Source organism: Ochotona princeps, chromosome 3, assembly GCF_030435755.1.
Source record: "Ochotona princeps isolate mOchPri1 chromosome 3, mOchPri1.hap1, whole genome shotgun sequence".
Lineage (NCBI taxonomy): Eukaryota > Metazoa > Chordata > Mammalia > Lagomorpha > Ochotonidae > Ochotona > Ochotona princeps.
The window spans coordinates 38767417-38792457 of NC_080834.1; positions in this window are offsets into that span (position 1 = coordinate 38767417).

Consider the following 25041-nt stretch of genomic DNA (forward strand, 5'->3'; position numbering starts at 1 on the left):
TATAGAGTACAAAAACGTAACTCATGTAAAATTTTTTTATATTGTGACATTTTGTTATTGTTCATATTCCTTGTTTGTGAGAAATGGTGATCTTTCTAGTTAACCTTCACTGAATTCTTTATTTAGTGTAGTGTTATGATTATAAAGTAAATTAAAAGCATGTAATTGTGACAATCAGAAGAAACATGTGAAAGAAGCGGTGGGGAAATTAGGAATGGGCATACGAAACACAGTATCACTGCGCTCGTTTAAATCATATGCGCTTCAAGCAGTATATGTGAAATATTTGAAGTTTGCTTCTTAATATAAACAAAAAGGAAAAAAAAGATAGAAAAGCACTTTCTCATAAAATATCAGCAGGTGTGTAATAAATTCTGGAATTTTTTTTTAAAAGATTTATTATTATTGGAAGGCCGGACATACAGAGAGGAGGAGAAACAGAGAGGAAGATCTTCCATCCGATGTTTCACTCCCCAAGTGAGCCGCAATGGGCTGGTGCTGCGCCGATCCGATGCTGGGACCAGGAACCTCTTCCGGGTCTCCCACGCGGATGCAGGGTCCCAAAGCCTTGGGCCGTCCTCGACTGCTTTCCCAGGCCACAAGCAGGGAGCTGGATGGGAAGTGGAGCTGCCAGGATTAGAACCGGCGCCCATATGGGATCCCGGGCCTTTCAAGGTGAGGACTTTAGCCGCTAGGCCATGCTGCCGGGCCCAAATTCTGGAATTTCAATGCCTTTTTAGATGGAGTAGCATAAGCTAAAAGGAAACATTAGGGAGCGGTGTATGTCTGGGTATGTGTGTGTGTGTGTATGTGAGAGGGACAGAGAGAGAGGGAGAGAGAGACAGAGGGAGAGAGAGAGAGAGAGAGACAGAAGGAGAGAGAGAAAGGGAGGGAGGAATGGAGAGAGAATGTGTTTTAAAGAACTAACTGGATAAAAATAATTAAAAATAAAATCTTCTAAAGAATCAATGTAGGTCCAGCATGATGGCTCAGTGAGTAAATCCTCACCTGGCATAGGTTCCCATGTGGGAGCTGGTTTATGTTCCAGATGCTCCACTTCCCATCCGGCTCCCTGTTTGTGGCCTGGGAAAGCCACAGAGGATGGTTCAAAGCCTTGGGAGACCAGAAAGAAGCTCCTGGCTTGTGACTTTGGATTGGTTTACTTCCGGCCAGTGTGGCTACTTGGGGAGTGAACCAGCAGTTGGAAGATCTTTCTCTCTGTCTCTCCTCTCTATAAGTCTGCCTTTTCAATAAAATAAATAAACCTTAAAAAAGAATATATGTACTACACTAAATTTTATTTGCAAAAATGTGCTATTTTGTGAGAATTGTTTCCTTGTAAGTTACTCCTAAGAATTCACATCACCTGTTCAAAGGCTTCTATGGGATTTACGGGTTTCTATGCACTCTTCCCCTTTTAGGGCCTACTATACCACCAGCTGCATCCTTTCTTCCATGTTGTTGAGAATATTGATATTTCTGTTCACGTAAGGGTCCAGAAGTTGGAATGAAACTTCAAGATACTGGATGGTCTATTTTTCTCAGAGACAGGGAAGCATATTTTTTTTTCTTTGAAATTTATTTTTATTTTTATTTTTAATTGTAAGATTATTATTATTTTTCATGACATAGTTCCATAAGCACATGGATTCTCCCCTCTACACTCCCATTCACCTCCCCCCACTATTTTCCTTTGTATTATTGCAATAATAAGGTCCTTTGGTAACAGTCACAAGTCCAACATTCTGCTATTTAAGTGTATGAAGACATTGTAGGTATAGGCAATGCTGGAAAGGTATATTGAGCAATTGTATTGGAAATCCTTCTTTGGTTTGGGATGCATTCTGCAATATATCTTCACTTCTCAGTATGCTAGGCTCCATTCTACATGTAGTCCATCAATGAGAATATATGTGTATACATGTTCACCTCCATATATATCTTGTATTTTGCATGAACGTTGTCTTATATCAGAGAGCCAGATGATATTTGTCCTTTTGGGATTAGTTTATTTCACTGAACACAATGGTCTCCAGTTGGGACCATTTTGTTGCAAATGGTAGAATCCCATTCTTTGTAAAGCTGGGTAGTATTCCACGGAGCAGATGTCCAACAGTTTCTTCACCCATTCTTCTTTCCATGGGCATCCGTGTCTTCACTATTATAGATTGGGCTGCTGTAATTGTAGGGGTGCAGGTCACTTTCTCATATGCAGATTTCAATTCTTTTGACTATATTCCCATGAGTAGGAAAGCTGGGTCTTACGGTAGATCAATTTTCAGCTGTTGTAGTGTTCTCCATACTGACTTTCATGTAGTGGTTGCATTAGCCTGCATTCCAACCAACAGTGAAGCAGAGTATCTTTCTCTTTGTTCCCACACCAGCAAGTCTTGTTATTAGAGTTCTGAGGGCAGGCCAATGTCACTGAAGTTAGGTGGAACCTCAATGTAGTTTTTATTTGTATTTTCCTAATAGCTAGGGAACCTGAGTAGTTTTGAAATATTTCTGTTGGTCATTAGAATTTTGTTCTTTTGCAAAATGCCTGCACATTTTCTTTGCCCATTTCTTCTCAGGGTGTTTATTTGCTGCCGTTCAGTTTTTAAAGCTCTTGTGAATCCTGGATATTAGTCCTCTGTGCGTTGTGTAGTGTGTAAGGATTTTCTCCCACTCTTCTGGCTGCTTCTTTGCTTTTTAAGTGTTTTTCTTTGTTGGACAGAAGCTTGTTATTCATGCCTGTGTAGGTCTGTACATAGTGTGGGGAGGGTCGAGGAATGGAGGAAAGTTGAGTGGAATAAATGTGCCAAATCTTTGTTTTTGCTTTTCTCTTGTTTCTCCAGGGGAAGAACTGGAGGGAGCCGCTTCTTGCTTTCAAATTACATCAGCTCCTGAGTTTGGGGGATGGTCATCTGACGATGCCCTAGAGACCCTGATACGGGGAGGCACGTTCTGAGGGCGTTATTTGAGTGTTTTTGATAGTTCAGTCTTTGTCGGCTTTGTTGCGCTATGTTGGGAAAATCTTTCGAAGGTCTGCTGGTTTACAATGTTCACCTTAGTGTATCCACACTCCCAGGAACATGTTGCAAAGCTCCACCAGCAGAGTTGTCCAACCCGTTTTGCTTTTCATCACCTGCTGAGGCAGTAGAGTCCTCTGCTGGCCTAGATGATCTATCTGGCTATCATGCAACCCATGTGCATCTAGGCATGCTGTCCATTGCACAAGCATCAGCAACTGAGGCGTCAGCAACTCAAAACATGCACTCCAAGGTCAAATCAAATCATTGTGACTTGCCCTGCGGCTGGGGTTCGAGTCCAGTGATCTAGCTGGGGAGTCCCCCAAGGAGCTGTGCATGGGCTGACCTCAGACTTGACTCTCGTGTGCACCAGCCAGTGCAGGGTCAGGTTCAGCGCATCACCTGCACCAGCCAATACACATAGAGTGGATGCAGCTGCCTGGTGAGGGGAAGTATATCCTTTATGACAAGAGGCATTTGAGCAACTTTATATCTCTAAATTCTAAGAACCATTATTGCTAAAGTTTGGAAGTCACTGCTCTAAGGGGTGAGGTTATGTGGTCCCATTAATCTACCAAACCCCACTGGAGAAATATGGACTGACTTTGCACAGGGCACACCTGTTCACACCTCTACCACATCTCCTTGTCTCTGTTGTGGCTACTTTTGCAATAACATTTCTCTTTCTTTTTCATACCCACTGTCTTTCAAATACTCATTGTCTTTAATGTAACTCCATGAAACTTGCATGTTTGACTTTATCTCCTTTCTCTCTTTCTAAAAAAAGTTATGAAGTGAAGAAATTTAATCAAAGAATGCAGGGCCAGCCAAAAACAGGATCTAGAGAAGTTGGTATTCTACTGGGAGCTGGGTTCTGGGGTCTGAGTGGGCGCCGAATACCCATGTGAGAGAACGTCTGTCTTTAGATGGCTTACACCAGTAGGATCATGTAAGCCACATGTCTAATGCATAGTGCGCATGTTTTGTTTTCTTCCTCTTGTTTTAATGGTGAAAGAAAACACACACATTGCAAGAGAGAACATTTTCAAAACATGACTTTAGAAGAAGCTCCAAGACTCTTGTAAGGTGTTTTGAAGCCTCTGAGACAGATTGAAAGACAGGATCACACAGCTAAATGAATACTTTCTTGTAAGGACACTGTGACACAGTAATGCTCCAGTTAGTACAGCATATTAATTGAAACAGCAGAGCTTTTGTTTCTGAGTTATTGTGAGGATTGGTTAATTCACACTCTGATTTTAGATTTGACCAGGTAAGTAGATTAATGATGCTTCTTCGTGTTAGTTTGCTTTTTTGTTTCTTTTCTTCCATAAGAAGAGTAGTCTTGCTTTGGGGACAGCTTGCCTATTTCCTGACAAACAGGATGACAATAGATTGAAAGTTGTTTTCAGGGCTAAAATTGTACCCATTAAACAGCTGAAGAGTTGAGTGGGAAGCAGAGACAAATCCAGTTGTATTTGCTCATGGTGTGTTTTATTTTTTGTCCTTTATTATTTTTCAGCTTCCTGCCTCAGAACTGAACTTTATTAAACACATATTTTGCATAGGATGGGTCCTGAAGAAAAAATGGAGGTTAAAAAGTGACTTTTAAATTTCTCTGCCTAAGTCTTCATTTATAACATTTTTTTTCCCCTTAACTAACTGTTGGTTTTAGACTCATGTTTTAAAGGAAAAGCCAGAAACAAATTTAGTTTTCTACTTCTAGAATAATTCATGGTGGGATTTTTAATTACTACGCAGTCCATATTCTATGCCAGTCATTCTGAGCTCAAAAATGTCAATTTAAGAGTACATGTATTTATAAACAATAGCCACAATGATAGCTTTTCAGGGTAATTTAAGAGCATTAAAAGCTACTGTAGCAATGGGGACCAGGGTCATGGGAAATAAAGAAACACTGCAGAATGTATCTCTATTCCTGAATAAAAGGAGGACTCCCAATGAAGCTGATAAAATATATCTTGACAACAAGGTACTTGATTCTCTGCAGTGATGTATTCGTGCAATGTCATGACACATGTAAGCAGTGTGGAATGTTAGAATTATGACCGCATCTGAGGCAGTATACTACTGTAAAATATAGCGTAAAATGTGGGTGGAGGGGGGCAGGAAAGCAAGCCCTTACCTACAAAACTGTATAATGGAAAACAAAACAAAACACACACAAGCACAAAGCTTTTGTGGGAAGCCAACAGCCCTTAGAGGTGGTAGGTAATGCCTTTCTCTGGAATTCCCTACGCCATGCGGAACAATATGTCCAAATATTCCTTGAGGTCTCTGGCCACAGCAAGTTTGCAAGAACTGGGTAAAGAGTTGTATAAGCTCAGGTGCTTTTCTTTCTCACTCCAAGGTGAGAAAGAGCACAACCTTTCACTAGGCATCTCTGGAGCTGGGCCAGGCTGAAGTCAGGAGCTAGGGTCTTTTTCTAAGGCTCCCCAATGTGTGGCAGGGACCCAAGGGCTTGGACCAAGCTCTGCTGCTTTTCCTAGGCATACTCACAGTGTGCTGGATTGGAAGTGGAGCAACCGGGACTCAAAGTGGAGCACAAATGTGCCAGCTACTGGCTTGCAAAGTGACAGCTTAGCCTACTGTGCCACAATGCCAGCTCCTACATGGTGATGTTCCACACAATGGTCGCATGGTAGGTTAATTTGACCTTGTAACCAGATACTAAATATCCTAAGGGAACCTGATTTCATACTTAGAATATTATTTTTTTTCTCTAAGCTCATTCTGTAAGATTTTTGTGTGCTTATTCCTTGTTAAACCCTAACCATGTAATAGTCATCAACAGTGTTGCTGGTGGCAGCTTTACATACTGTGTTGTGTGCCCAAATGGTCGCATTTCTTCACTGTGTCCTAATACCATGAGTCAAAATAGCTGGTGTATTTTCGGATATTTTCCTGCTCAGTGGTCCTTTCCATCTCATATGAGCAATGGTGGTGGTCTACTTTCCAGCAAAGCAACGATCGGTTCAATCAGATTAGTTAAAAGAGTAATGATACAAATCATACATTCCGAACTGTTTCTTTTTATTTGTCAAGTGGTTGTTTCAGTGTATAAATCAATGATTTTCTGTCCTTTTTGGTAGTATATAAATATTTATAAAACAATGTTGGTGTTACCCAGCCATAGAAGTTCTTGCGAGCGAAACGGTATCTTTCTATGGTTCTCTAATTTCTTAGCAGATTGATGAGTTAAAGAATGTTGGCTGATGGCAGCCATATCCATATAGGCTTAAATTTAAATGTTCGTGTGGCTTCTTAAATTATGATCTTTGGCTGGTATCAAGGACCATGTCACAGAAAGACTGCATTTTTAATGGGTCATACTGTGAAAATCAGGGTCATGAAGGGCTCCTTGACTGCAGTCACCTTTTAAAAAGTAACATAGTATTTTTAGTACAGCATTTTTAAGTGGCATTTTTGTTGTATCTTTTTACTTGTGCTTTTGAGTAATTTTTCAATGAACTCTGGAGGCAGGCCTCATAAGTCTTCCAGTAGCAGGACCCTCACCACTACTGTCCAGGCTGCACATAACTGCAGGAACCTGGGATTCGGAACGTGACAGGGACGCAAGCCCAGGAGATCCAATTGGAATGGGGGCATTTCAAGCCATACCAAATGCCCACTTTCCCCCAAATCTTACAGAATTGGCAGTCCAGCTTCTGGGCCAACACTTGGATCTTTCACACTAGGGACATTTGGAAGTACTGAAAACTTGGAGAGCCAAACAGTGCTCACCGCTGAGTGGCTGAATGAACCATGTTTCAGGAATCTAAATCACATCACCGATGTCCAATGACATCTTACCAACTGTAGGATGTCTGTGTATAACAAGTTTAACAAGAATATAGGTCAACTTCCCCAAACAAAGAGGATTTAGTGGGGGCACACAGATAAATACTTTTGGTAACATGAATATTTCAGCTGTTGTTAAATTGTTTGGAGAGAATCAAACTACAAAATGGAAATTCTGTAACAGTTCTATGGGATGACACACTGGTGTTCCAATAACCATAGCCTGAAAACAAAGAATGCCCAAAGTTTAAATGTAGGTTTGGGTCCTATATTTGATAATTCTGTGTTTTCTCAGCAGATGGGCTATTTACTTCCATTTTTATATTTCTAATTCATGAATTTTGTCTCCACACTCCTTTTGATTTTCCAGAATTTTATTTTGAAAACTCATACATTGTAGCATTAATTCTCAAACCTCACAAAATCCTCTAAAAATAATATGAGGAAAAACATTAAGCCCAAGTGATCTAATGAAAATTGGTATAAGAACAATGGTTTTGTCAGATAAAGAACTCATTTCAATGTGTAAAGCTCATCTATACAGACATATAAGAGGGCATGTCCAACAGTGGCCAATGGAATTAAGATTACGTTACTGCAAAAATTAAAATCCATGCATAGTTTTTCCCATGATATATATGGAATCTATATATATGGAATTCCCTTTGAGGTGTGTGTGTCCATAAGCAGACTTATGCTTCTGTGACCTAGAGGGATTTTGGATCCAAAGTTTTCACAATGCTGTAACAGGCAGGTCCACTTTCGTGATGATGTAGTGGGCTCGTGACTCTAGAAGTTAACTTTATCTTCACCTGTGGATATTTTCTTTGAGAACTGAATACAAGCGTTTGTTTTCTTCGAACAGGATCATGCAAGGTAATGCCGATATGTATTTTTCATGACACATTGCTTGGAAGTGTTTAAAAAAGATATTTATTTTTATTTGAAAGGCAGATGTACATAGGGAAGGAGAGAGAGAGAGAGAGAGAGAGAGAGAGAGAGAGAGAAAGAGTCAGTTTTCTGTCTGCTGGTTCACTCCCCGGATGTCAGCAATGGTGAGAACTATGCTGATCTGAAGCTGGGAACAAGAAGATTATAGCCAGGACACAAACCAGTGCCCAATGGGCTGCTGGTGCTGCAGATGTAGATAAGCCTGCAGTGTTCCTGTGCCAGCCCCTGCTTGGGAGGTTTTAAAAATCATCCCGTACAAATTGTAGTTAAATTCCGGCTAGATTTAAAGAAGCCAACGGAGGCAGGACACATTCCCACCTGCTCACAGATGGGTTGGTAGGATTCTGTGCAGCTCAGGTGCTGGGCTACAGCTAAAGTATCCGAAAGATGGGGTGGGCACCCTGCCCTGGGTTCTGGAGCGCAGCTCTGGACTGGGTCCCCTCCAGCCTCACACTTTCTCTTCACAGGTCAAAGCAAGCCCTCATGTTTGGATATTACCGTTGTTTGGTTTTTACCTTTGTCTTCACACCGGATGTGCTGGCTGCACTGTGTACATTCCATGACCACAGCCGACCTTGGGCTTTCTGGCTGGTTGCTCCCCATGACTGCAGTTCAGTGGCATCCTTGTGTCCGGTTCCTCACTGCAAGTGATGTTTGACTGTCTCTTGTTTCCACTGTCTGCTCCTGAAAAGCCCGCGTTCATGGAGCAGCTGGTCTTTTCTGCTAGAGTTAGAACCTCTCAATGTTTCTCCTCCTATCCTCGATACAAGCATCTCTCTGCCTGGCTCATGCAGCCTTTCCTCTGTGGCCAAGCCTGTTCCCTGTGCTCACTCCTCTGCCCCTCTCTGGGGCTCTTCTCCTGGGACAGGGAGCCTGCCTGCCTTACGGTCCTCCGCGTGTCCGGGCGCACGCCCTCCCACAGGCTTTGGTCCCCCTGAATACTCTTCAGAAATGGTCGAATATAGACCAGTTATTTCTGAGGCTGGCCGTGGCTCAAAACCATCTTTTCTCAAGCTGCCAATGTAAGATAGCCTTTCAGCCACTCTAAAAGCAGAGGATTCTCATTTCCTGCATAAATATGAGGTTTTTTTTTCCTCTCCCTATCAGCAAGCCTGGTGGGAAGCAAAGGTTTCCCATATCCAGCGATATGTGTTTACTGAGCGCCTGCAGGGTGCTGCTCTCTCTGCCACCTGCTGTTTGTCTTTGGAAAGCAAAGTATCCTTCTGATAAGGCATGCTGGCTCCAAAGCCCCACAGCCTGGGCTCAATTCCAAACTTGGCTGTTTCCTAGCAGAGTTTAACTTTGGAGAAGTGAACTTCCCCAAACCTAGTTTCATCTTATGTGAAATTGATAGTATTAAGAGTGATCAATAACTGGTTTTATTGAGGTAACTAAAACTGCATAAATATGTTAATGAAATGGCACTGCCTGTCACGTACAAACCTCCCTAGATATCTTTAGGGTGGGGAATGTAATTGATTTTTATATCTGGAGTTTTGCTAATTTCTATTTGTCTACATTATATACAAAGCATATCTGTAATTCGTTACATTTCCGTTCACGTTACATACAATTTTAGCTGTTTTTGTTATGCTGTTGTCTAATAGACAAAAATAAAATGCGTCACAAGGTTTTGTGAGATGCTGTAAACTAAATGCCAGCAGTGCCTGGCTTCGTAATGAGGTTCTTCTGGGTTCTGTAGGAGGAGGAGGACGGGGCAGAGCCAACCACCTCCATGGTGCATGCTGTTACCAACAGCGATCTGAAGGTGGCAGTGAAGACTCAGGTTTGGAAAACACTCCCCTTGCAGACACTTGGGGATAGAATTTGAAAAGTGACTCAGTGGGCCTATTTTTATATCTTAAGTTTGTCTTTCATTGTTGTTGTGGGAAGAGGGGGTGGAAAGTCGGGAAGCCGATCAAATCCAAACAACATCCGGGAAGCGGGAGTGCACTATTATTCATTAACGTCTCAGGCACAGTGGGAACATTTGTGCATTCCTTGGGAGTTAGAGAGGAGGTGAACTGAAGGGCAGACCATGCAGCAGCGGGTTTGCGTCTGGATGGGAGCGATCTCTTGGCTCCAGAACTCCGTGATCTGTGGGGAACGGCGCTGCCAGACAAGGCCACAGCTGAACGCTCAAAACGTTGGGTACAGGGTAGAGTCTTGCTTGGGTACATGGGAGTGAACTCCTGAATCAACTTATTCCATAAATTTGAAACAACAGCAGAGTCTATGACATCTAAATGCGCAAAGCACTTGCTCTACTACGGATCTGGGGACATTGTAACATGTCTGAAAGATTAGAAACATCCATCTCACTTTGGATTTTATTCGTAATTCTTAAACCAAGTGCATGTGAAGTAATTCACAGGAACCACCAGATGGCAGCATTGCGCCACGAAAAGGCGGACATAGCAAGGCCTGGGCTTGTAAACATTTAACCCTGAAGTGACCTGTTAATAGTATTGTTGGCAATTAACACTGGTCAGGAGCAGTTGTTCTTTATTTGCACTCTTCCCATCAATGAAAAATAGATTTTTGTCAATAGGGGTTGCTTTAGGTGTACCTGGGTCACTGTCTTGGAAAATTGAACCCCCAAAGCTTGAATTGTTAGTAAAAAACAAAAAACTCAAAATTGTCCATAACCATGTACTTTATGATTCAAAATTATTAGTGGAAAAAAATCAGCATGTGAATTAGAATGTAATATTCCTAGGGTGAAAAAAATATCACCTACTGTGATGTTTCAAGGAAAAGTAAAACAAACAAACAAAAAGAACGTTTTCAGTTCATTGGAAGCCATTTAAAAAAGTTGCTACTTATGAGGTTTTCTAAAAGTATGAAACAACCTGTTTTTAAAAGCATAGTTTTGTGTAGTTTACATAGCTTGTATCCATTTTTTGTCTAAAATCGCACTGTGTAGATTGCATTCTTCTGCTTGAAGAGCTTGAAATGTGATTATCGAGTACATGAAGTGTGAATCATGCACTTCACACATGGCAGGGATAAATGGAACCTGTGGTCCTGTGTATCAAGAAGAAATTAATTTGGAGAGAAGTGCTCAGATCCACTTCAGCGGTGTGGCTGCAGTTGCCGCGCTGTGGAACACCAGGGAGTGACCTTCCTGTTGGGCTGTGTCCTTCAGCAGGTGCTGGACCCAAAAGGGTCCGGCAGTTGACCAAGGACACCTTTGCAGAAGATCAGACCAGCTTTTTCTATCATCACTCAGCTTGGGCTGAGTCCCTATAGCAAGCTGACAATTACGTGTCTGGGGACAGTTTCGCTGGGCTCTCGCTGATGAGATGAGCAGAGCTTGCAGTAGTCACAGTGACACAGTTCCAAGTGACCATGTGTCTGATACAGGCATAGGAGGCGCAAATGGCAGCTGGGTTCATGTTTTGATTCCTAAGACAAGCAGGTGACTTCTAGCACTTGAAAGCAGCCTGAATGGCTAGGATCATCTAACTCTCCCCGTCTTCCGGTCTGGACTTTCTTCTCTGGTCACCCTTAAGTGCACTCCCACTGCACTTTGACAGGTAGGGCACATGGATTCAGTTCATCTTTTCATGTTTTTAGAAATGATTCATTTTTTTTATTTGAAGAATTACAGAGATAAAAGCAGACACAGAAAGGCAGAGGGTAGGGAGGGTGTGAAGGAAAGAGAGAGAAAGAGGGAGAGACAGAGAAAGAGCACGCACGCATCCACTCACTGATTCATTCCTTAAATGGTCACAATGACTGGGGTTGGGTCAGGCCAGTCACAAGGGTCAGGAGATTCATCAAGTCTCCCACACAGGTGGCAGGGTCCCAAGGCCTTGGGCCATCCTCTGTTGTTTTTCCTGGACCATTAGCAGAGATGTCCTGATTGGAAGTGTAGCAGCTGGGACTTGAACCACTACTTGCATGGGATACCAGCATCACAGGCAGTGGCTTTACATCCATGTCACAACGTCTTCCCCACGTCCCATCACATTTTATATTTTAACACTGAGTATCATTTTAGATACCTTTATCAAAAAATCATTGGGAAAGGGAAGACCTAACAGTGGTATCATGGGGCTGAGGAAAAAGGAACATCACAACCATGGAGAAGACTTTGGTCTGTAGCTGGCACAATTTTCTAGCAAAACCTCTCTCCCTCTGCAGAAAGGACTTGTGTCTTTACAGCTGACTCAGATTCCCACATTTGGCTGAGCGCATGGGCCACGGCAGGTGGCAGTATTGTATTGCACATGACTGTTTTAGAGCAAAAGCCGCATGCCGTTATCCCATTTCACTTTTTTTTTTTCTGGTGGGTAGATTACTGGAACCTTTAAAAAATGATTATTTATGGTGAAAATTTGGAAAAGCAATTATACCTGTTTTTTTCAAGTGCACTTCTTGGTTGTGTGGGGACAGAGCGCCAGTAGGCGACCCCTCTTTGACAAGCCTGAGGTGTGGTTGTTGTGGCTACCAGCAATATGGTTTGAAACGGAACCTCCGAACTGTCCCTAACTATCTCAAGTCCCTAAATACAAATTTACCAAATTTTAACAAAGAAGTGATTACCCTCAGGAATTATGACAGCGAAGCGATGAGACAGCCGCCCTTTGATATTGAGACACAAATCCTCATCTTTAACGAACAGAAAAAGTCTAACGAGTCCTTTGAAGAGCTCAGTGGCTTCTGTTTTAGGAAAATGTAAAGCTTTGCTCCAGGGGTCAGTGAGTACCTTCTGAGCAGGTGCAGATGGTACCTATGTTCCACTCTGCACTCGATGGACTCTCCTGGTCAGAGACTCAGTTCTGCACTGTAGCCTGAAGGCAGCCACAGACAAAACACACTCACATGGACAGGGCTGTGTTCCAATAAAGCTTTATTTGCAAAAACAGACACATCTGGCTGTTGGCTGTGGTTTGATTCATTTGCTCCAAAGCCCAACTTGTGCTTTGCTGCTGAGAAAACTCTGAATTAGATTTGAATCTCTCCAAAGACATGTTTGCCCTCCCTTCCTTTTAAGCTAAATGCTGCTACCCTGTGTGTGTGTGCGCCAAACACGTATGTAAAATGCTGTGCTGGGTTGGATGAGATATGAAGTGGATCATAATGTTGGTTGTTGGCAGTTTCTTATTTTTTGTTTTTTCCATAGGGCCAGCAGATGTGAATGCAACACTAGGAACAAGAGTTTAGGCTTAGGATTGTGCGTGGGTTCTAACTTTTCAATAAGTATGAATCACAGAACAAATGTGGCTCAGGTGTCCTGGACCGCAAGCATGTGGGCTGAACAAGCAAATCAACGTAGGAAATGAATTCTGTTAGTAATCATATCACAGCGAAAGGACAGAGACATTTATGAATGGTGTTCTCTGGATCTAAAAAATGCATTAACCAATTGTCATAAGGGGAATGTTATGAATATATTTATCGATGGGTCCCAGGGCAGCTAACCGTAAATGCGATTCACTCAAGGCCACTTGCCAATGTCTCAGACTGGACATAGTTCAAGTGTGGGCAATAACGATGAGTAAGTAAATCCACCTGCGGAAATGAGGGCCCCACCAGGGCCTGCCTCTTAACCTGGTTTGCCTCTTAACAGGGTTTCCTTTTGGGGAATGGACCTGCTGCCCCTTTTCCTATCTCTCCGGACAGGAGCAGACTGCAAAATGAAGTGCTTAATCTCAAGGGCTTCATTTTGCTGAGCTGCTCGTGAGGCTACGGGTCTGATAGGTTTGGGCCTCACTTGAATTCTAAGCTTCAAAGAACATTGTAGAGATGAAACACTTGAGTGTGACAGCTGGTTAAGGCTCTCTTTTCTTTGATCAACATCTTTTCAAGCTACATTATGTTTTGGTTCATTGATGAGTTATCTTTATCATCCACGTGTGAACTGGGATACTTGACTGAAAAGTGGAAAGAAATCAATGTAACCTTTGTGTCAGCACTAAGAGGGGAAGCGAAGCCAACCTAAAGGCTTGCCTGTACGATAAATGACTTTCCATAGTTTCATCTCTCTTTCCATTTGAAAATTTGATTGCTACACTACATTGGTCCTGGGCAATGGGCTTTTGCATTATAAATACACTCAACACAGCAGAAAGGTGGTTCCACATGTAAAACATACACTGGAGACTTGGGAAATATGCTTTGCAGAGATGGACTGTGTGACATGAATATTAGAACTTTCTGGGGGCGGCCTGAGAATTTGCTCAAGGTGTTTTGGGGGAAAAACATAGGTCACTTGTTTCAATCAATGCCTGAAATCTGAAGAGAGGAACGCATCCTGCAGATGATACAGAATGCAGTTTTCATCTTATGCTTCCTGAAGGCCACTTGTAAATCATTTCTCATGTCTGTCCATGTTTGGAGAACTCTGGAACTCATTTTTAATGTGTACCCACTTTCCTAGGTCCTAGAAGCTATCTGAACAATATGTTAGCTACTAACCACTGGTGCCTACTGAGCATCTGAAAAGTGGCTACTGGGACTGAGAAACCGAATTGGGGTGAGTATTTGTCCAGCAGTTAAGGTGCCCAAATTCTGTGTGAGGGTTTGCTTATCTGGTTCTGTCCCTGACGTCAGCTGCCTGCCACAGCAGTGGGGATGGGCCACGTGCTTGAGTTCCTGGTGTATAAGTAGGAGTATTTTGTCCCTGAGGTTAGCCACAGCAAGGGGCCATTGTGGGTCTGGAGGAGCAAATGTAGGCTCTCTCTCTTTCAAATTGTTGGCTTTATTGAATTTTGGTTTACAACTGAATTTCCACCTGTGTGATGAATGGCTACTGTTTGCAATACTCAGATATAGAAAAAACTCTGTCATCATGGAAAGTTCTTTTCAACTGACACCTTACTGCAGGGCTAACTGGTTAGTAATTGATGCTGACAGCCTTATTTTTAACTTCAGAGATTTAGTTTTCTGCCAACTGACGAAATCTTGAAAAAGAATCCTATAGAGAAGACAGCTTCCATTTGATTCATTTTCTCAGTAATATTTTGCTCGACTCTTCCCTGTTCTGAGTAATTCTATTTTCATCCACAAGCAGTTTATTTTTAGTTCTTGATCAAACAAAATTATACTAACTCAGGTTAGCTGTAATTAGTTGTGCTTGAAATAGCCTTGCTAGCTTTCAGTGTAATAACCAAGGGGGCAACTCTATAGTCTTAGAAGGAAAAACCAAATGAAAAGACCCGTTGTCTTTGGTCATGTTCCACAGGAGTGTGCTATGGTGTCGCAACAGGAACTTAAGAGGGAGAGTGCTTGCTAGGCCATCAATGGAGTTAGAGAAATAGGAGTGTCAACATACTTAGGCTGCACTCACTCATTTCTTTTACAGTACCTGTGATTTCTTTTTTATTTTGTTTGGTGTTGAAGGATATAGGAGAATTGAGAAAAAAAAGGAGACATTAATATATATGATTCACTGTGACTTGTAACCTGGTGTAGACATGTTTGAGAATGTTGCTAATGATCTCAAAATGGCCATAAGAATGGCCAGAAGAACAACAAAAGCAAAGTGCGATAGTCACTAGTGAGTTAGCCACTCAAATTCTGCCTGTTGTGACCCCTGTAAAACACAGGTGCCTCCTCCATTACCCACGCGCAGCTCTAGAGGACCAGGGCTATCTCGGCCTGATTTCCCGGGACCTAGGCCCTTCTGTTTAGAGTCCAGCAAAGTTGGGTGGTGCGTTGGATACATAGCCCCAAGAGTGACATGCAAGGCTAGTTCCTTGTGTTGCACAAAGTATCTGAAAGGGATACCAAACATCAAAAACAGACTGAATTAACTACCCCTGCTGGTATCAGCCCTGCAAAGTGACTCTGTTCTGACAGATGGGGGAACAGAGAGAAGCCAGGGAGGAGACAAGCTGGCGTCCTCCCTCTTCCCTGCTTCTCTCCCATTGTGTCTTCTTATCCTTACACTGTTGGAAAAATACATCAGCGATGTCACACCCCCTGAAAAGATTGCCAACACCTACTCCAAATAATAGAGATCAACACATTTAATAGACTTCAGCTGTCTTTTTGGAGATCTGGCAATGAACATAAATGGAAAAAAATGCGGAGTGTTAGAAACAGTGCATTATAGCTTAAATATGGAAATAATACAGGCCACCAGCTCAGCTAATAGTTTTTTTTGAAAAAGAGAGTTGAACATGTCCAGTGCTACTTCAAAATCATAACATAAAGAGGTTACGAAAGTATTAATACATAAAAAGGGACCCTCAGTTGCTGGTGAGTCATTTTTCTTCTGAGTTCTCCGTACACAACAGTGATCTGAATGTCATAGGAAGAGGCTGCGAACCGGTCCCGAAACCCTCCCAGAACACTTTTATCAGGTATGTGAAAACAGTGCGACTGATTCCTCAGTGTTTACTCTTGACCCCCACCTCACTGTGTTTCTCTCTGCAAATGAATCTTTGCTCTGTGCGTCATCTGCTTCACCCTTCTTGGATTCTGGGTGCCTAGTACTGGCGGGACTCCCATTAGCAGTGGAAACTTGTGTGAGTCCTGGCAGACCTGGCCTGTGAAACTGTGCAGAGCTTAGTAAATGTAGCCGATTTAGCTGCAATTCCAGAACAGCGGAGTGATGCCTGCAGAGAGAAGTCTGGCTCTCAGCAGTTGTGGGGAATCTTGAAAGGAAGTGTGTGATTTCTACGTGCTTGCTTTCTGAACGTGGCACACCTCTCCCAGTGGACCCAGACATCACACAGCAACCCATTTTTAGTTTTCTTCTAACATTCTATGAAATAATTGAGCTCTGAAAAATCATTTAAACACAAGTAGGCCACGATTTCAACACTCAAATAAAAAAAAAACGGAAAGAAAGAAAGAAAACCAAGGAGGCCGTTTTGAAGCCTGTTTTCTCTGGCTTAAAGATTCAAAATTTAATCGTGTAATAAGCAGATAAAAGTCTCCTGTGAATGGAATTTTTTTTTGCCTACCCTAACTCTTTCTCATCAATTAAGATTTTTGTTTCTTTTGTATGAGTTTATGAAATTTTTTTAAATAAGACCTCAATTTTATAATGGAAACTATTTGGACTTATCAGGAAGATGGGACTCTGGAACCTCCCTAGATCTTGGAGTATCAGTAAGTGAAAGGAAACTCAGTTGTCAGTTTTGAAGTTCTCATCTGAACTTGTTGTGGCTTTTATTTCCTTTGCATCTGCCTGTCTCATCTTTCTCTTTGGGAACAAGAGGCAGGTAGGGTTCCTGCGAGGACTGTGACAAATCAGCCTTCTGGGTTAGAAGGGGTGAGGACACATTCCTGGTTGTAGCCAGGTAGGTACAGTTCCGGCCTGTGGTTTCATCGCACTGATGAGAAATGACGGTGCAGGCAGTCCGAGCAGCTTGCAATTAAATTGGTTTTGTTTACCTCTAGGGATATTATTCCCTTCTCTTTATTTTATTGCCTTTCCTTCCACATTCTCATCATAGCAATTGTAAGTGGACCCTCCCTTAGATGTGCAGCTCCTCAGATTGTGAGCTAGAGCCACGTGCCTGGTCTGTGGCAGACCGCAAGATAACCTCTCAGTCCTCTTCCCTTCCTGTGTCAGTTGCCTCACAGTGTGATCTCACAGTCCTTGCCATCCACAGGTAGAGTCCGTTTCCCCACTGATCAGATGTGGGCTGACCTGCATTGTCAATGAGGGAGACATGGTTAACAGAGAGGAGAATCAGGCAGGTGCAGGAGGCAGAGTCCTCCAGTGGTTATCCTTGACTGTGGTCAGTGCCTTGGAAGCTGATGCACTGTCATTCTAATGATCCTGTTACCTTATAAGGCAAATGAGCTATTGTATAGAGAGCATGTTGATCTTAAGAAGAGAGGTTATTGGGTGGCTCTGATCTAATCCCATGGGCCCTCTAAATCTGGGTCTAGAAGGCAGAAGCATAAGAACATGTGAAGGAGCCTGCATAGCCTGGCTGTCTTGGAGACCAACAAGGCTGTGGTAAGGGATGTGGGCAGGCTCGAGTGAGGAAAGAGTGACTTCTGCCTAACAGAAGATATGGGAACCTCAGTCCTGCAACCACAAGGAAATGAGTTCGGCCAACAAGAGATTGAAAGTAGATTTTTTCCCCCTGCACAGACTGTCGATGACAATTGATATCTTAATTTTTTCCCCCGTGACACCCAGTCACATGGAGCTGGATATGATTCTGAGCTAATAAATAATGTTGTGACAGGTGTTAGATTTACGATAGTCACTCTGTGGCAACACAGACCTAGCACAGCCTCTAAAGACCTTGTGTACTTCTGTCTCAGTCATTTGCCATGGACATGAGGGCATGCCCAGACTATCAACGGTGGGAGGTGAGGGACCACATGGAGTAGGGCTAAGACACGCCTGCTGACATCTAGACAACTTCTGGAAGCAGAGCCAACCTATCAACCTACAGTTGCCAGAGGGAATTCAGGCAGAGGAGAACCATCCAGCTTATCCAATATGTGCTTTGAGTCATTATGTTCTGGGTGGTTTGCTGTGTTCTCTTGAGATATTGTCTGTCTTCCTGAGTGGACCCCACAGTTTTGGTGTCTATACTTGATGTTTAGAGGTGCATTGTAGCTTTTAGTAATGAAAGAATGGACTTTAGTTAAAGTATTTATTTTTATTCATTTGAAAGGCAGATTTGAGGGATAGAGAGAAGGGGAGAGAGAGAGAGAGAGAGAGAGAGAGAGACAGAGAGAGAGAGAGAGACAGAGAGAGAGAGAGACAGAGAGAGAGAGAAAGAGAATTTTTTCTCTCTGCTGGTTCACTCTCCAAATGGCCTCAACAACTGGGTCTGGACTAGACTGAAGTTGGGAGCCAGAAACTTCTTCTGGGTCTCCACCTTGGGTACAGGGATCCAAGCAGTTGAACCATCCTCTGCTACTTTTCTAGGCACATTAACAGCAAGCTGGATTGGAAGTTGAGTTACTTAAATTCAAACCAGTGCATACATGAGATGAGATTACTTCATTTATGCTTCAAAGTTCAACTTCTTGTCCTTCACACTAGATCCTGTGTTCCTAGCACACAAATCCTGTTTTATTCGTCTCTGACCTTCAATGCACGCCACAGAATAAGACACTCAATAGATACTAACATACCTCTGAATAAATGACACTGGATATGAGTATACCTTCTTTTGATTTTCTTAACAAAGATGTAAAATTTTAAAAGAGACGAAGATCTCCATACAGTATAATTCTTTACAGCATATAAGGTTAGAAATATCTATGTATAGGCCCTGCTCTTCAAGAGCAACAAGAAACCAAGTGTAAAAAAACTTTGAGGGCCCGGCGGCGTGGCCTAGCGGCTAAAGTCCTTGCCTTAAAAGCCCCGGGATCCCATATGGGCGCCGGTTCTAATCCCGGCAGCTCCACTTCCCATCCAGCTCCCTGCTTGTGGCCTGGGAAAGCAGTCGAGGACGGCCCAATGCATTGGGACCCTGCACCCGCGTGGGAGACCCGGAAGAGGTTCCTGGTTCCTGGCTTTGGATTGGCGCGCATCAGCCCGTTGCGGCTCACTTGGGGAGTGAATCATCGGATGGAAGATCTTCCTCTCTGTCTCTCCTCCTCTGTGTATATCTGGCTGTAATAAAAATGAATAAATCTTTAAAGTAAAAAACTTTGAATTGCCCTGTGCCATGTAAGAACAAAATGGGCAGGAGAGAATGGGTGCTTAGCTGATGAAAGCAAGTATCTTGTTTCAAGTTCAAAGCAGTGCTTCTCTACCTGTTACACTTTTATGAGTGACATGTCCAACACAAGCACTGTGGACAAAACTTCTTTGGATATCGTTGCCTCTGTGTGGGTAACACGCTGTTGGCACGTGTCTTGGCTGGAAGCAATGCTTGTGCAGTCCTGAGGTGTCTACAGCTTTGCAGGCAGCTGGCACCTGGCTCAACTCCTCAGCCAGGTGTGTATTTTATTTTCTGGCAGAGCTATTGTTTCATCACAGTCATAAAAATTGGAATGTAGAGAACATTTAAGGACACAGAAGGAACAATGGAGCACCGTTCCTGACAGAGGATATCTTCACTGGCAAATATAAACTCTGTCACACAGTTGCTTCCAAGCAGATTTTGAATATAGAAAAGTATAATTATATCATAGAAGATGGCACCATTGCAGCAACTGGGTATTTATAGATCCTGGCTCTATCATCTTGTATCTGTGTGATCTTGGGTTGCTCAACATCTCTAAGCTTCAACTTCTTACTAAAACCTTTTGAAGTTGAACATCAGCCTATAAACAGGCTATTTTGAGCATTAAGAGAAGCCATGTGGAATGGTCCTATCTCAATCTCCCTATCTTTTCAGCTTAATGCTTGTAACCTCGTCCATTACTCTCACTTGCAAAGAATAAGAATCCAACTGGAGGGCGTGAGAGAGCATATCCGGTACACTCTATTTTCTACACATCTGCTGGGACAGGCTTATTACGGTAAACAAAAATTAAAAAAAATTTTTTTTTCTGGAAGGATGAGCAAGGCTCCCCCAGGACCGCCTGATCTCTCTGCCACAGCCAACCACCTCTGACAAAGTCCTTTGTGCAGTTCCCTTCTCCTGAGTATGGGCCTAGTGACTCAGTTCAAAAATAGAATGGTCAAAGTGATTGCATATTAGTTCTGGAATTACGTAACAAAAATACTGTGACTTCCATCTTGTGTGCCTTTCTTTCCCTCTTTTGGAGCCCTGACTACCCCGTAAAGTGGCTGCTATAACGGCGCAATGGAGAGCTTCACATTGCAGCTTCAATGTTTCCAGCCAGCTAGTCAACAAGGAGTCAGTGTCCTCAGTCAGTAACCTATGAGGACTGAATTGAGCAAGTATGAAAAAGATTCTCTCCTAGTTGAATCTTTTTTTAAATCAATCAATTACTTAATTATTTTGACAATCTTGACATAATTAGGGTAAAAAGGTTCAAGCACTACAGGAAGATGGGCAAGACAATTAGTTCCGTATTGTTTCCTTAATATATCTGATGTAAAAGGGGATTTTAAGGGAGAAGCCCCACCCAGTCCCCCACCCACCCCAGGTCCCAGATTGGGGCATGCTCCGAGGGTCTTGCTCAAGTGGTTTTGCTAGTTCAACAGTTCTGAATTGCTGCCACTCTCACCACTCCAAGCACGATGAGGTCGTTGAAGAATCCATTGATTGACATAGTCCATCATAAAGTCTCCATTTGCCCAACATCCTGCTAGTCTGAACTGAGGTCCCTGATCCACACAGATTATGGGGGAATAAATATATGTTGTGTAAGCTGTCACGTTTTAGCTGTCATAGCTATTCTACTTATTATTTATCTATATCTATGTATCTATGTATCTATGTATCTATGTATCTATCATCTATCATCTATCTATCATCTATCCATATATCTACAAGCAGAGAAACACAGGAAGATGCTCCATCCATTAATTCACTAATTATCTACAATAGCCTCCAGCAAGGACTGAAAGTTAATCCCAGGACTTCAGTCCAGGTGTGTCATGTGGGTGCCAGGGACCCGGATCCTTCAGTCATCACTGCTGACTCTGGATATGCCTTAGCAAGAAGCTGAGGTTGGTATTGAACACGTGACTCTTGTATGGGCAACATAGGCATCTCAACGTGCATCTTAGGTCAAATGCCTGTCTTTGGCAAGTTCTAGGATTATTTTGTTACACAGCAGTAGGTGTAGTTGTAGGTAGATCTGGAGACACATGTGTTCAGTCCTCGTAAGACTTTTGTCCCACACATTTAGGTATATCATCTTATGATTATATTGGTCATAACGATGGGAGTTTGGACCTCATCTGCAGTGTTATCTTTGCCTTATTTCCCCATTACTTATTACTTAGAAAACTTAGGTAAACTGGAAGTGTGTTAATGCCCACCCAGCAGTCCTTTCCTGCATACCTCAACATGAAGCTTAATGTCCTGGAACTGCTGCATGCTGGGTGAGACCTGCTCCCCTGAGATGGGGCTCCCCCAGTCTCTGTATTACAGGTTCTTTCTAATCAGTGTTATGGGACTGAGAGGTTTATACACTTTGTGGTCTCATCAGCTTCAAATTTAGTTCACAAGCTTTCCCAAAGCCTCTGTCTTGGTTTTGTCACTTGCCTCCTTCAACACCTTCCCATTCAAGTCCTAGATTTTAGAGATGGAAATTTCTAGCTCATGTGAAACTAACACAGAAGAAATTTGGGGCCTAAAACAGCTGTGCAACTGAGTTCATGTTAAGAGACTAGCTTTCCCACCCATGCATCTTGCATTCCTGTGCTTCTCTGAAAAGAACTAGAAGGAGAAACCATGAATATTAACAAGTGGTTGAACTTTCCAGAAAGCTTTAACTAGGCCACAAGCTGTTATATACTTATGGTTATACTTTGTTAGTTCTGTAATGCTAAACAGGGCCACATTTGTTTTCAAAGCTTTAGCCATTCCTGGACACTGTTCAGACATGGCTTAGGAAGGGCCACTGCGTAAATGGCCTCTCACTAGGGGTCCCACTTGCCTGACCCCTCAGAAGGAAGAAAAGGAGAGAAATGTGGCCAGGCAGTTTGAGGAGGTTCAAGCATACCATTTTGATTGCTTCCCTTGCGTCCTATTTCAGATTCTATTTTCTTTTCTAAAACAAGTATTTAGAGCAGAAAAACAGCATTTGGATTTTGTAAAATGCAACACATCAATTCCTACTTGCGGTTTTACCCTGGAGCCTGGCATGAAAAGCATTTCTAGCAGTTATTTTTCAAAAATCATTAGTCTCACCAGTTTAAGCTGGATAAGGCCTAATTTTTTTAATTAATTCTTTTCTACTCCCAGTGGTCCTTAGCTTTTAATCCTATTCTCTCTATCGTGATTTTAGGGGAAAAAGCATTTGTCCACTGAAGATGTCCTCAAAGATTTTCCATGGTCTTGGGTTTCCTGGCAAATGCAGCTCCGTAGGGAGCTCCCACAATTTTCAATAGTCTAAAGGTTTGCTCCCAACTCAAATGCTTTCAGGTCTCCTGTTGGTGATACATACTTAGAAAAGGCATTTATTTATATGAAAGACAGAAAGAGAAAGAATGAGAGAGAAAGAGGCAGAGAGAGTGAGAGAGGAAGAGGAAGAGAGAAAAAGAGGAACAGAGAAAAAAGGGAGAGAGAGAGACATCTTCTGTCTGATAGTTCACTCCCCAAATGGCCATAACAGCTAAGACAGGGGACAGCAAAGCCAGAAGTTTGGTTGTCTGTTCAGGTCTCTGACATGGGTGGCAGGGACCCAAGAATTTGATTCCTCTTCTACTGTCCTCACAGGGACAAAGCAACCAAAACTAAAACTGGTGTTTGGATGTGGGATTCCATTGTCCAAAGCAGTGGTTTAACCCTTTGTTTTACAGTGTTGGCCCCCAAACATTTATTTTCTTATCTGCATGAGATTACTTAATGTAATCAATAGTTAATAGCAATTAACTAAGAGACCCATATCGCTTACAGTGTCTGTAGTTCATTGGTAAAGATATTTGCCACTTCATTTGGGCACTGTATTTGCTGTTGCTACTGTAAGAGTGATCACAGTTTTAGTATTGAAGATAACACATAATTGTTATTATGGATTTCAGAGGACACAAGTCTGATAAGTGTTTTGCTGGGTGAATCTGTAGGCCCCAGCAGACTGCACTTCTAAAACCTCAGGGAAATTGCTTTGTCGTGCCTTTTCCAGCTTCTGGTCTACCTGCATCCCATGCCTGAGGACTTGCTATCTCCAGCCTGTAATCTCTGCTGCTGTTGTTATGGCTTCCTCTCTTCCTTTGACCCTTCTACTTCCTTCAGTGAGCCCTCAGAAAACCCACAGGTGTCTCCTGACCCTCGGATCCTTAACTCAGTTCCATACTCAGAGCTGCTTCTGTTTGTGAGGGACCCTATGCACAGGTCCCAGGGATGAGTCTGTGCATCGCTGAAAGAAAGAATCTTGTATGAAAGTTGATATGAAGTCTGGCATGAAGCAAACATGATCAGTTCTCGGTACACCACCTGAGACTGTCATGCTCTTTTGAATTCCTAGGTAAAATTTTGGTAATTCCACTCTAGTTGAGATCATTTCTGTGTGTCCTCTTATCCATCTGTATGATGAATCACCTTGAGTTCAGTAAAGAGACCATTAGTTTACGCACAGGCTGGATTAGTTTCCCTGAAGCTATAGCATATACCGCTACAATTAAGCAGCAGCTGCTTCATGCACATATTGTCCTTATAAATGCGAAGACACACTGTACATAAAACAAAGGCGTATTTTACATCCACATGAACCTAAATCACAAACAAGGTCAGCTTATGAATTTTTTATTGACTGGAAGATTTGATTTAATTTCTTGACTTTGTCAAGGTAGAACAAAAGCTCGTCCATGTTTCACCTGCCACACTGCACTTGCAGATTAGTGAAGACTGCCACTTCGTGTACTCCTCTGTCTGAAAATCTCCGGCCGTTCCTCACTGCCCTGAGGCAGGAGTCCCTGGGCTGCTCTCCTGTCTGTGACATAGCCTTCAGCAAACCGCTCGCCCTGATTCTGGCTGGATAGTCATGGTGCTTTCTATCTTCTCTGGTATCATTGCCCCTGCTCTAGAGTGTCTTCTCTTCTTCACTAAGCTTACATCTACCAGCTGAAGATCTTAATCCAATGTTGAAATTTCTGAACCTTATCCTAGCCATGACATATATGATTTACTTGCCTTTTTTGATTAAGCTGTTTCTCTTTAAGGCTATGCCGATCGTAAAGGCTTAACTGATGGGTTTATTTGTTCATGACAGATACTCTTCCCCTTTCCAGGTGGTTACCAAGTCTGCCATGCTTTATTATCTTATCCAGAAGGTGTGACAGCCAAACCAAGGAATGAATTCTCATCTTTTCATTCTCAAAAGCCCTGGCCTCTGGATTGCACAAGGCAAAGTTTAGAAGGAACTTTAGATTATAGTTATTCCAAGGTCAGCAGACTGCTTAAACATATGTGCCATCGAGGCAAGGACAGCCAAAGGACAGCTGATGAACACGTGCTGGGAGTACAGCCTTTCCTGGGGACCCCTCTGGGATATGGGCAATGTCAAAATTAGCTTCTAGAGCTTCAAATTTCCCATCTGCACAACCTTATCTGTCTAGAGAAATTAATAATTCTTAAGAGTTCTTAATTTTTTGCTCACTATTCTCCTTTTTAAAATATAAATGTGCACGCTTATTTTGCTTCATAATATTCCTTTAGGTCTTCCCTAAATTAGTTACCACCACAAAGCTTTATACTAATGTAATAGCATCACACTTAAATTTTTTATTAGACAA